This window comes from Odontesthes bonariensis, chromosome 2 (assembly GCF_027942865.1).
Source record: "Odontesthes bonariensis isolate fOdoBon6 chromosome 2, fOdoBon6.hap1, whole genome shotgun sequence".
NCBI classification, from domain to species: Eukaryota; Metazoa; Chordata; class Actinopteri; order Atheriniformes; family Atherinopsidae; genus Odontesthes; species Odontesthes bonariensis.
In genome coordinates, this window is record NC_134507.1 from 34,607,864 (window position 1) to 34,620,130 (window position 12,267).

The 12,267-nt window shown below is 42.4% G+C and overlaps 1 long non-coding RNA gene across 1 annotated transcript; it reads right to left on the reverse strand.

Moving 5' to 3' along the window:
- Positions 1-581: 581 nt before the first annotated feature.
- Positions 582-1,592, reverse strand: LOC142400626 (uncharacterized). The gene is made up of 3 exons (XR_012772950.1): positions 1,533-1,592; positions 875-1,023; positions 582-662 (listed from the first exon to the last, which is right to left on the reverse strand). It is a non-coding gene; the product is annotated as an uncharacterized LOC142400626 (long non-coding RNA).
- Positions 1,593-12,267: the final 10,675 nt, after the last annotated feature.

Consider the following 12,267-nt stretch of genomic DNA (forward strand, 5'->3'; position numbering starts at 1 on the left):
ATTGTTATATTTGCCGGCATTACCTGAAAACAGAATATCATTACACTGCCTTTTTTTTTAAAAATAATAGGTGTCAATGTGGAATTTGCGAGATAATGCCCACAGAAAGGGAGAAAAGGTGCTGCATGGAGATCCCTCAGGTAACACTGTAAACATTTGGATCTACCTGTTTGGCAGTTTACGCCTGAGAAGAACGCATCGGTAAGCGTTGTAAAATAATCACTCATAGCCACATACATAGAGTTTACAGTATACCCACCCAACAGAGCCTGATAATTCAACTATGCAGACAGTATGAAGAGTGTTTGTATATTTATTTACAAGACATTATTAAAACACAATCAAGAATAATCCATAGGACTATGTAAATATGTACAACATAGCAATAACAGAAGAACAACAACATTCTCTTCAAGTGTCGTTTTTTCTATCTGTTCTTCCAGGCGCTTCAGGTATTTGGCCTACAGGCAGTTTGTGGCGTGGTGCTGGGGCTTTTTGGGTCGCCGGATCAGAGCGGTCATTCCTGCCTGTGTGGTCCTGCGTATCCGTACCGAGTACCCCGATGATGAAGGACACTGCACCGGGTTTAGACTGCCTCGCGTGTGAAAAATTAGGTCCATCAGGACATCCACATACCCTTTCACACAGAACATTCATACACACTGTACACACACAACATTTGTATATTTCAGTTAGTCATTTGTACATTTCAATGTTTATTTATATATTTATATTTGTTCTATATATATATTTATGTTTGTTTAGATTTCTATTTCTCACATTTTTTGTATTCCTATTTGTTGGAATTAACCTCAGTAAATTTGATAAAGGCAAAAGTAGTTGGACTTGAATTCTTGAACTTCTGAGGTCTTACCAAAGGTTGGCTTAGTCTTTTGACGTTTGACTGTGCACTCTCCCTTCTTGGATTTGGGAAAGGAGATTTTGAAGAGAGGTACACCGTCTGCTGTCTGGGCCTGTGGTCGGTTTGCATTTTCATTAAAGTGGATCGCTGCCAAGTACAGTCTGAAAGAACAAGAAACAATGTGTAAACGGTGTTTCTCACAGAATTTTCATTTGTCATGGTGGTGGGGGTTAGCTGGTAGAGACACATGCATCATCATGGGAGAGCATATGAAAAGCTCTTTTCCAAAATGCTATAGAAGCTGTTCTTATTACTTTTTAAAAATCTGATTTCAAGCATCAGGAAAGTGATATCAGCTGAGATAGCATTTGAAACATTTAAATGCTGCTTTTAATGGTAGTAACAAATAAAACAATATTTTTTAAAGTAGGTATAAAACATTTTGGAAAAAGCTTTTCATATATTGTGAAGTTTCATAGGAACGATGATCTGAAAACCCCCTAAAAGTATAAATTTTTTGGTAAATCAAATGTAAATTACATTCACAAGACAATCTTTTCAGGGGACCTGGTCTAGGTGTTTCGTGCCTTATAGTGCTGGAGAAACCCGGCTCAATAATGACATTTCAGACAACAAAAACTTTCAACAACTACAAGGTAAAACATCTCACCTGCAAAGCATTCCACTATAGAGAAAGACAACATTCTTCGGTGTGGCTGCAGTCCTATTTACAGACAATGGGCTCAGTCTGGCAGGCAGCATCCCTGCTCCGGGATGTCTGGACTGAGCACTTGATGTGCTGGCCAGTGAAAGTGAACCTGGTGCAGACAGAGAGCACACATCTCATGGTTCGAAAGCCGAGCATTACACTCGTGATAAACTGACGTGTCACGACAGATTTGAAGTAAAATTGTGTTCGAATTGACAGATACATAATGGTGTATGTTCGAGGGTAGTCAGCAAACGTTTGCTAAACACCCTTCACCTAGCCACAACACCCGATCGCATATCACACACGAAAGACGCAGAAACGACTCGACGTTAAAAAAAAGTCACCAAACCGTAACAAATGCTTTCAAAATATAAAGTCACCAATCTAAAGAAAGGCTTACAAAATATGAATTGTTATCGCCGGGGGTCATTTTCCGTGTAACAGACGTATCTAGCCGCAGAACATAACTAGACTTGCTTACCTAAGTATTCATGCCGTATTGGTCAAAAGACAAATGTCTTGTTTTACAACCAATTTTCCAAATGTAACCAGTTTAACAGAGTATTGGTTTTGTAGCGCAGTGTAGGTTTCATGGATAAATACCTCCACAGCTAATGTTGGCTAGTTAGCTGTCACCCATAAAGTGCTAGCGGCTAGCAAATAATTATGACTTACTTGATCGGTGTGGGTAGCTGATGGACCGGCAAGGCTTGGCACTGATCCAGGCTTCAACTTCAGGTGTAGGGCAAAACCTGCCCTGTACTGTCCCAAGTTGTGAAATCATTCCTCTGAAATGTGTCGCGCAAACACTGACGCTCTTTGGAACATGCATGGGCACCCGTACCTCTAAATGAAATTAGCCATTCCGTTTTCAAAGGGACAGAGGGTGGAAGCGGAAACATATTCTTCTCTTCATCTTCACATCCTGGCACAGTACATTTCGCATGGTAAAGTCGTTTGGAAGCCATTGCTGTATCTTCTGTGACTGTCTTCAGTCGTGGCGAGTCTCGGTCTACTCCACATGAGTTGGGCGGGTAAGATACAGGTAGTTTACCAGCAGTGGGTGGAGACAGAGGGCGTGGCAGAGAGAGGGGGTGGGAAATTTTGATGAGCTCTATCCTGGCATGACGTCATGCCAGGAGCCTTGAGTCAACGAGACAATTCGAGGCGCTCTGTTCAAAACACGGAGGAAATGCTGTACTGCTCTGTGAATACATTTCGCAATTTCTACTCACTGGGGTGACTTAAGGAGACTAGAGAAACTCATTTTAAGGCTCAAAAACCTCTGAAAGTGAAATTTTCATGCCATGGGACCTTTAAAGATCCACTTCCATCGTTATTTCATTTACAAATATACATATTACTGTGGTCACCACTATGATTGAATGCATTGTGCATCGTTTCTGTCAAAAATATCGTCCTTGTCTCCTTCTTTCAAGCTGTTTTGTGTGAGCTAGAATTGGCCTGTGTGGCAAACGACTTGCTTTTCCGGTTTTCCTCATGAATATCCGCGACGTGACAAAGGCACCTCTGATTGGTTTCTAAAAAAAACGTCACCGGCACACCCCCTAGACCCCAGCTGAGCTGTGCCACTGTCAGCCACGGCAGCGATTGGCAATCATTGCTGTGAATTTGTGAAAGTTGGCGGATAAAATCATGTCTTCATGTATTCGCACCGCCTTACTCGCGCAAGCATTGCCGCGAGTGTAAATTGAATTTACTCGCCTTATTCGCGCGAGTAAAAAATGAGTGAATAGCGCAAGGGGCTATCCATTTCATTCTCTCATCAACCATGGCTGATATAAGTACCATCGCGTCCTTGTACCTGCTGTGGCAGTCCGAGATTCGTCTGAAACGCACACGCCGTCGTGTATGGGTCAGTGACATCATCCGGTGGTGCATTCAGCTCGGATAATTTCACTGCCTTCTCCAGGAGTTGCGTCTGGATGACGGCCGCTTCCAGCGGTATTTCAGGCTCACCAGGACCCAGTTTGACCTGCTCGGGAGGATCGGTGCCGTGATCTCTCGGCAGGACACCAACTACAGGCGCTCCGCAGCTGAAATGGAGCTACGGTGCCGTGATCAACTGAAATCGGTGCCGTGAGTTATACAGGCACAAACTATGCCGTTTATAATTTATTAATTACTCTGCACTAGCACTGATAACATGGAGGTGCGTCACTTACTTAAAAAAATCCTGGTTACTGTAATTTTGAATTTTTGTCGTAAAGTGGGTGTTACTGACGTCCTCGTGGTGCTACTACCACAGACAGCCCACAGACCTGCTGCCTATTTATTCATTCGGCTAAAATTCATAATTACATTAACCCGGATTTTTTTAAGTAAGCGACGCACCTCCACGTTATCAGTGCTAGTGTACAGTAATTAATAAATTATAAACAGCATAGTTTGTGCCTGTATAAGCTTGCCCATAGGAAACCGTTTCATGGCCGAATATCTCAAGAGAGCAGCCAGACGCCTCGCGAATATCTTCGGAACAGCTCCAAATGACCAACAACAAGCAGGGGTGAGTAGAACATCATGTTATAATGTGAAATCAAGGGCCCAAGGGTCAAAAAACGGTCTTATCCTTTAAGTAATGCTGAGCAATGTTACATTTATGCCCTGTGAAACCTCATCATTGACTCCTATCCTCCGTGCATACAGATGATCTGTGATGGAGGTCATTTCATTTCCAACATTGAGGCTAAATGGCCGGGATCAGTTCATGATTCTATGATCTTCCGAGCATCCTCACTGGCACAGAGGTTTGCACAAGGCGAAAGAATTTTACTTACCCGAAGGAGTGTACTTTTGAAGTAAGGTGTAGCATAGGCAGAATTTTGGTAATGTAATGAGAGGTCAGGTGTAGAGGTCATCTTAAGGAATTTAAAGTGCTCGTCATACTTTATTATAAATAGCCATATAAGGCACATATTGCATCAAATTGCCAAGTCTTAACACATGTATATCCATCCAACATTTCTCTTATTCTGCAGGAGAGTTCAATGGTGTCCTGCTTGGGGACAGAGGCTATGCATGCTGGCCGTACCTCCTCACGCCATATCCTGATCCAGGAACAAGGGCATGCACATGCACATGCATATGCACATACACATGCACATACACATGCACATGCTAAAACAAGGGCACGGATAGAAATGACCTTTGGCCAAATTAAATACAGGTTCATTGCTTAAACTTCTCAGGTACCATGGCTGACTTCTGACAGAGCCATCTGTTAAATTAATAGTATACTTCATATTTTATACATTTTGTCTTGTGGACAACTTTTCAGGCTCAAGTCTTTCCTCCTTGATTCCCTGCAGGTTGTAGTGCCTGAAAGGACTCAGTTTCTCCTGACACAGTGAGGGACCTATACAGGGACACATATTTCCTTTGATCCTTGTTGTTGTGACTTTTGACTTAGAACTTCTTTTCATAATTTAGCATTGACACAGTAGCAGTTTAAGTCAGAGCAAGTGTAAGAAGGCTAAATGGACAGAGATGATTTATAACTTTCCACACGTTTAGGTCATGGCACCCCACTGTGAATATAAATGTAAAAAACACATTTCTAACACTTTGCATGAACCGTACAATAATGACAAGTTTGAGTTCAAGTTGTGTTGAATTGTTTAATTATTATTACATGTTTCTCAAGCTGTGGAGAGAAAACAGAATTAAATACAGTTCACAATACGGAATTCTGTTTTATCTGAAATTATACTAACAAGCAAGGATTAAACTTGGGTTGTCTTGCCAGTGAAAATAGTTGTCCAGGAGAAGTCTCCAATGGGGAGACTGCGACCTTAACGCAGCGCCTTAGACCGCTCGGCCATCCTGACTGCTAAAATTAATATTTGCAGATACTGTCGGCGGGCCCAGCCATCATTCCAGCGAATATGTGGGTCTGCGTTGTGTTGGTGTTGAAGGGGAACATTGACGAGGCATGCAGCTTCATGGAAGACTCTCCTTCTGAGTGATGCGACTGTGATAGCAATTTTCCTGCACCTAGAAACGGGACACGAAAATATTATTTCACTCCTTGGCGATAGTTATCTTTTCATCTGATGACTGTATCTGCCACACAGAAATTCCTCGTTAGTATAATGGACAGTATTTCTGCTTGTCATGCGGAAGATCGGGGTTCGACTCCCCGAAGGGGAGAGCTTGGTTTTTTGTCAGCTGCCTCCCACCAAGTGATGATTGTTTTGATACTCTCACCCATCTTTGGCCTAAATGTCAATAGCCCCCTTCAATTAGCCTAACATGAGGCCAGGTTGCTTCTGTCAAAAGCCCTTTCCTGTTTACTATGGTGTTAAAGGCGGGGTAGGGGATCTTTTTCTGGAACATTTTTTTACATATCGCTTGAAATACTCTTCACACCCTCAAACAACCAATTAATTAAAAGTTTTGACACAAATATGAAAAGTTTTAGTGGCCTCTAGAACGTACAATCTAGGAAAAACAGTATCCAATCATTGTGAACGGACCATTCACAATGATTGGATCCTGATGCGTCTATCAAACTGCAATCTGCTCCTCCCTCCCCCTCCTTCCCCCCGTGCGCGTACCCTGCTCCGTGAACGAATTACGTGTCCAGAAGCTTGGCAGGAAGCTAAACTAGAGCCAGCTTGGCTAGCACCTAGCATTATTGTGTGTGTTGGAGGCTTTGCTGACGCTGTGACGCTTTGCGGTAAGACGTGTTGCATCACTTCCTGTTACCTTGCTTGGGCACTGTGGAATTTCTTGCTCCGCTTGGAGTATTGATAATCACTTTATTTTTCGATCTATAACTTACACAATTTTGCATAGTTAAACTCTATAGCTTACCGTTCTGTTCTAACACACTCCTACAGATCTTTATTCTTTATTTTCACTTTTTAGCGGTGTGTCTGGTTCTCTAGCTTAGCATGGCTACCAGTTCTCTCCCTCCATCTCCTGCTTTCACCCTCTCCGTGTGTCAGATGTTTAGTTACTCCTCTGCCTCCTTTAGCGATAATGGTACATGTAACAAATGTAGTCTTTTTGTAGTTTTGGAGGCGAGGTTATCTGAATTGGAAGCTCGGCTCTGCACTGTTGAAAATCAACCGATAGCGAGCCAGGCCCCTTTTGCCAGTGTGGAGCCACCTAGCGTAGCTAGCTCCATTAGCCTCCCCCTAGCAGAACCTGAGCAGCCAGCATTACAGGGTGGCTGGGTGACTGTCAGGAAGAGGCATAGCTCTAAAGTCAAGCCCGTTGTTCACCATCGACCTCTCCACGCTTCAAACAGATTTTCCCCACTCAGCGACACACCCGCTGAGGACAAAACCCTGGTAACTGGCAGCTCCATAGTCAGAAACGTGGCATTAGAGACACCAGCGGCCATAGTCAAATGCATTCCAGGGGCCAGAGCGGGCGACATAGAATCCTATTTAAAACTGCTGGCTAAGGATAAACGTAAATATGTTAAAATAGTTATTCACGTCGGCGTTAATGACACCCGGTTACGCCAATCGGAGGTCACTAAAATTAATGTTGCATCGGTGTGTGATTTTGCCAAAACAATGTGGGACTCCGTAGTTTTCTCTGGACCCCTGCCAAATCTGACCAGTGATGACATGTTTAGCCGCATGTCGTCCTACAATCGCTGGTTGTCTAGATGGTGTCCAGCAAACAACGTGGGCTACATAGATAATTAGCAATCTTTCTGGAGAAAACCTGGTCTGATGAGGAGAGACGGCATCCATCCCACTTTGGAAGGAGCTGCTCTCATTTTTAGAAATATGGATGAATTTATTTGCCACCCTAAAACATGACAACCCAGGGCTCAGACCAGGATGCAGAGTTGTAGTCTTACACACTTCTCTGCAGCTTCCCACCTGCTGCTACCCACCCAATCAATTAACACAAAAGGAGCAAATCCTCTTGTGCAAAAAGAAATTATTAAAACAAAAACTTTAACTGAACCAAAACATCAAACTATTAAATGTGCTTTGCTGAATATCAGATCTCTCCTTTCGAAGTCTCTGTTAGTGAATGAGTTGATTTGTGATCATCATATTGATATATTTTGTCTTACAGAAACCTGGCTGCAGCAGGAGGATCATGTTAGCATTAATGAAGCAACTCCCTCTGACTGTTTAAATGTTCACGTTCCTCGAACCACAGGCAGAGGAGGAGGAGTGGCAGCTATTTTCAGATCAGGGTTACTCATCAGTCCCAGACCCAAGATTAGTTTGAGCTCTTTTGAATCTCTGATTCTCAGTTTTTCCCACGCAATGTGGAAATCCCAGAAACCTCTTGTGTTTGTTGTTGTGTATCGTCCAACTGGCCCTTATTCTGAGTTTCTGTCTGAATTCTCAGAGTTTTTATCCCAGTTAGTGCTGAGTACAGATAAAGTCATTGTAGTGGGTGACTTTAATATTCATGTAGATCTTGAAAATGACAGCCTGAATATGAACTTTAATTCTATATTGGACTCTATTGGATTTTCTCATAGTGTACACAGACCGACTCACTGCCTTAATCACACCCTTGATCTTGTGCTGACTTATGGCATTGAGAGTGAACAGTTAACAGTGTTCCCTCATAACCCTGTCTTATCTGACCATTTTCTGATAACCTTTGAGTTTACATTACTTGACTATACAGTTTCTGAGAAGAAATTTACGTATAGAAGGTGTCTATCAGAGGATGCTGTAACCAGATTTAAAGAATTAATTCCATCATCCTTTTCTTCACTGCCATGTGCAGATATGACAGAGGACGACTACATAAACTTTACTCCAGCAGCACTTGACTCTCTTGTTGACAGCACTATAGTTTCAATGCGTACAGCACTGGACAATGTTGCCCCTCTGAAAAGGAAGGTAATCAGTCAGAAGAGGTTGGCTCCTTGGTATAATTCACAGCTGCGTGCTTTAAAGCAGACTGCAAGAAAGCTGGAGAGACAGTGGCGTTCCTCTAATTTAGAAGAGTCTCAGTTAGTCTGGAAAGATAGTTTAACAATGGATAAGAAAGCCCTTCGTAAAGCTAGAACTGCTTATTATTCATCATTGATAGAAGAGAACAAGAATAATCCCAGGTTTCTTTTCAGCACTGTAGCCAGTCTGACTAAGAGTCCGAGCTCTGCTGAGCCAGTTATTCCTTTAACTCTCAGCAGTGATGATTTCATGAGCTTCTTCATCAACAAAATTGTTTCTATCAGAGAGAAGATTGATGGAGTCCTTCCCACTATTATCAGTGATGTATCATCAAGTACAGCAGCTTTAGAAGTATCTTTAGAACCTGATTTGTATTTAGACGGCTTCTGCCCAGTTGATCTCTCTGAACTAACAACAGCAATAGTCTCTTCTAAACCATCAACTTGTGTTTTAGACCCAATCCCAACCAGACTGTTCAAGGAGGTTTTCCCATTAATTGACACTTCCATATTGGATTTGATCAATCTGTCTTTGTTGACAGGATATGTACCTCAGACTTTTAAGGTTGCTGTAATTAAACCTTTACTTAAAAAACCTACTCTTGATTCAGAAGTGTTGGCTCATTATAGACCCATATCCAATCTCCCTTTTATGTCTAAAGTTCTTGAAAAAATAGTTGCAGCTCAGCTTTGTGATCATTTACACAGAAATAATCTGTTTGAAGAGTTTCAGTCAGGATTCAGAGTGCATCATAGCACAGAAACTGCACTGCTGAAAGTTACCAATGATCTCCTCTTAGCCTCTGATAGCGGACTTGTGTCTGTGCTTGTCCTGTTGAATCTCAGTGCTGCATTTGATACGGTCGATCACAGTATCTTATTACACAGACTTGAACATGTTATTGGGATTAAAGGAACTGCATTAGGCTGGTTTAAGTCATATTTATCTGATAGATTTCAGTTTGTTCTTGTAAATGAAGAATCTTCCTCACACACCAGAGTAAGTCATGGAGTTCCCCAGGGTTCTGTGCTTGGACCGATTCTTTTCACTTTATACATGCTTCCATTAGGTAACATTATTAGACAGCATGGCATAAATTTCAATTGCTATGCTGATGATACTCAGCTGTACTTATCTATAAAACCAGATGAACCCAATAGGTTGGTCAGACTACAAGCATGTCTTAAAGACATAAAGACCTGGATGACTCAGAACTGTCTGCTTCTAAATTCAGACAAAACTGAAGTCGTTATCTTTGGACCTGAGCGTTTCAGGGAGAAATTGTCTAGCTATATAGTTACTCTAGATGGTATTCCCTTGGCTTTTAGTTCTACAGTGAGGAACCTTGGAGTTATTTTTGACCAGAACTTATCATTTGACTCGCATATAAAACAGGTTTCTAGGACTGCCTTCTTTCACCTTCGTAATATTGTTAAAATCAGGAACATCTTGTCTCAGAGTGATGCAGAAAAACTAATTCATGCATTTGTTACTTCAAGATTGGACTACTGTAATTCTTTATTTATGGGCTGTCCCACATATTCTCTGAAAAGCCTTCAGTTGATCCAAAATGCTGCAGCCAGAGTTTTGATGAGAACTAACAGGAGAGATCATATTTCTCCAGTTTTAGATTCTCTTCATTGGCTCCCTGTTAAATTCAGAATAGAATTTAAGATTCTTCTCCTTACATATAAAGCTCTTAATGACCGAGCTCCATCATATCTTAAAGATCTCATTGTAAGATATTTTCCTAACAGAGCACTTCGTTCCCAAACTGCAGGTTTACTTGAGGTTCCCAGAGTTTCTAAAAGTAGAATGGGAGGCAGAGCCTTCAGTTATCAGGCCCCTCTATTGTGGAATAAGCTGCCAGTAAATGTCCGGGAAGCAGACACCCTTTCCACTTTTAAGACCAGGCTTAAAACTTTCCTTTTTTATAAAGCTTATAGTTAGGTCTGTTGAATCTGATAGTGTGTCTGCTAGTGTGTCTTGTTCTGCCTCCACCTCTGGCACCCTCTATACTTTCATTACCCCCTACCCGAACCAGGGTTTGAATCCCATTCCCGCTTATCTTACCTCTTTTATTTCTCCCCCTACCCGAACCAGGGTTTGCATCCCCACCCCGCTGTGACTGGTGTGCAGTTGGTGAGAGGCTGAGGTAGCTTGTGGCTGTAAAAAGATGGTTGTTGTGGTGTGAGGAGCAGATCTATATAGGGAGTATAGGGAATTACTCACTGAGTCTGGTCCTTTATTTTATTATTTATTTTTTCGTTAGCACAAGTTTCTTGTGTTTACCTTGAATAGGGATGGCTCAGGTAATCCTGAAACATCCCATAGTTAAGCTGCTATAGGCCTAGACTGCTGGGGGGCCTCATCTGTCACACCTTTCCTCACTTTACTCTCTTTATGTATATGTGATATTATTGTGGTCATTAACTCGTGTTTCCCTGTTCCAACAGATATCCTTTGAATGGTGTTACAGTGCCGCCGCGGCAGCCCCCTCCCCCCTTTCAGTCTTCTCAAACCCCAGCTGGTGGAGGCGGATGGCCACCCTTCCTGAGTCTGGTTCTGCCAGAGGTTTCTTCCTGTTAAAAGGGAGTCGTTTCTCTCCACAGTCGCCTCAGGCACGCTCAGGCCGGGAGATTGGACCGAAAAACAAAAAGTTTTCAGTGCAATCTGTTGGTTTTCTTTGCTAGGAAATTGTTTTTGAATTGGCTCTAAAATGAACGAATTGGATTATTTTATGAATTATGATTATTATTAATTAATTGAATTCCAATTGGCTTGAATTGGACTTACTAAGTGCCTTGAGATGACATTTGTTGTATTTGGCGCTATATAAATAAAAATGAATTGAATTGAATTGAAAAACAAGAAACTGCAGCACTGATCAGACACGGCTGGATCTCAACAGGAAACACTCGCTGAGAACCAGATCTAACGTGTGACTTCCACTGTGAGTCAGCTCAGTTACAAACTGGGTTTAACTTCTGAGGTTCGTCTCTGACTGAGGGACTGTCTCTGTCCCGCTCACAGCCCCCCCGGCTGCCTCGCCATGTTTTGCCACATATTTACAACATGACGGGGTTCATTCGGGGGAGGTGACTTCACTGATGATCATCTGCATACAGGAAGACAGTCCTGCGTAACATTCAGTCGCTACAGCGACTGTCTTGCATTTCTGGTGGCTACTTCCTGTTCAGCCAGGACCGTAGCGCCAGTCGCTAACACACAAAAGTCACCGTGATCACATCTTTAGGACAAAGTGGGATTTGTCAGTGAGATTCTCCCAGCCTGAAGCAGGTTTAAATCATCAGCGTTTGAGTTTGTAGATACAATCCAATAAAGTATAAGGGTGTCGTGTGCACACTCTGCCACCGGGTGTTCTGGGTAAGTTGTGTAGCCGTCGGGGCAGAAGAAGAAGAAGAAGAAGAAGAAGAAGAAGAGTTGTGGACTAAAACAATGTGAGCAGCGCGACTGAGAGCATCTGAGATTACAGCAGAATGTCTGTTTGGTAAATCTGCTCAGTACCTGATTGTGTGAGTAACTGAGCAGTTGTAGAAGCAACAAACAGATCAGTTCAGTTTTCTCGTGTTAAACGGTTCAATTCAAAGTACCGTTAGCCTGCTTAGCTGCCTTTTCCCTCAGTGCAGCCATGACGTTTGGACTAAAATGCGTTCACACATCTGATTCCAACACAACAGACATTTGAAAGAGTTTCACAGCTTGAAGTTGGGCCTCGTGCCCTTTTAGTGTTGGAACAGCCTTAACTTTCAGCTTCAGTCATG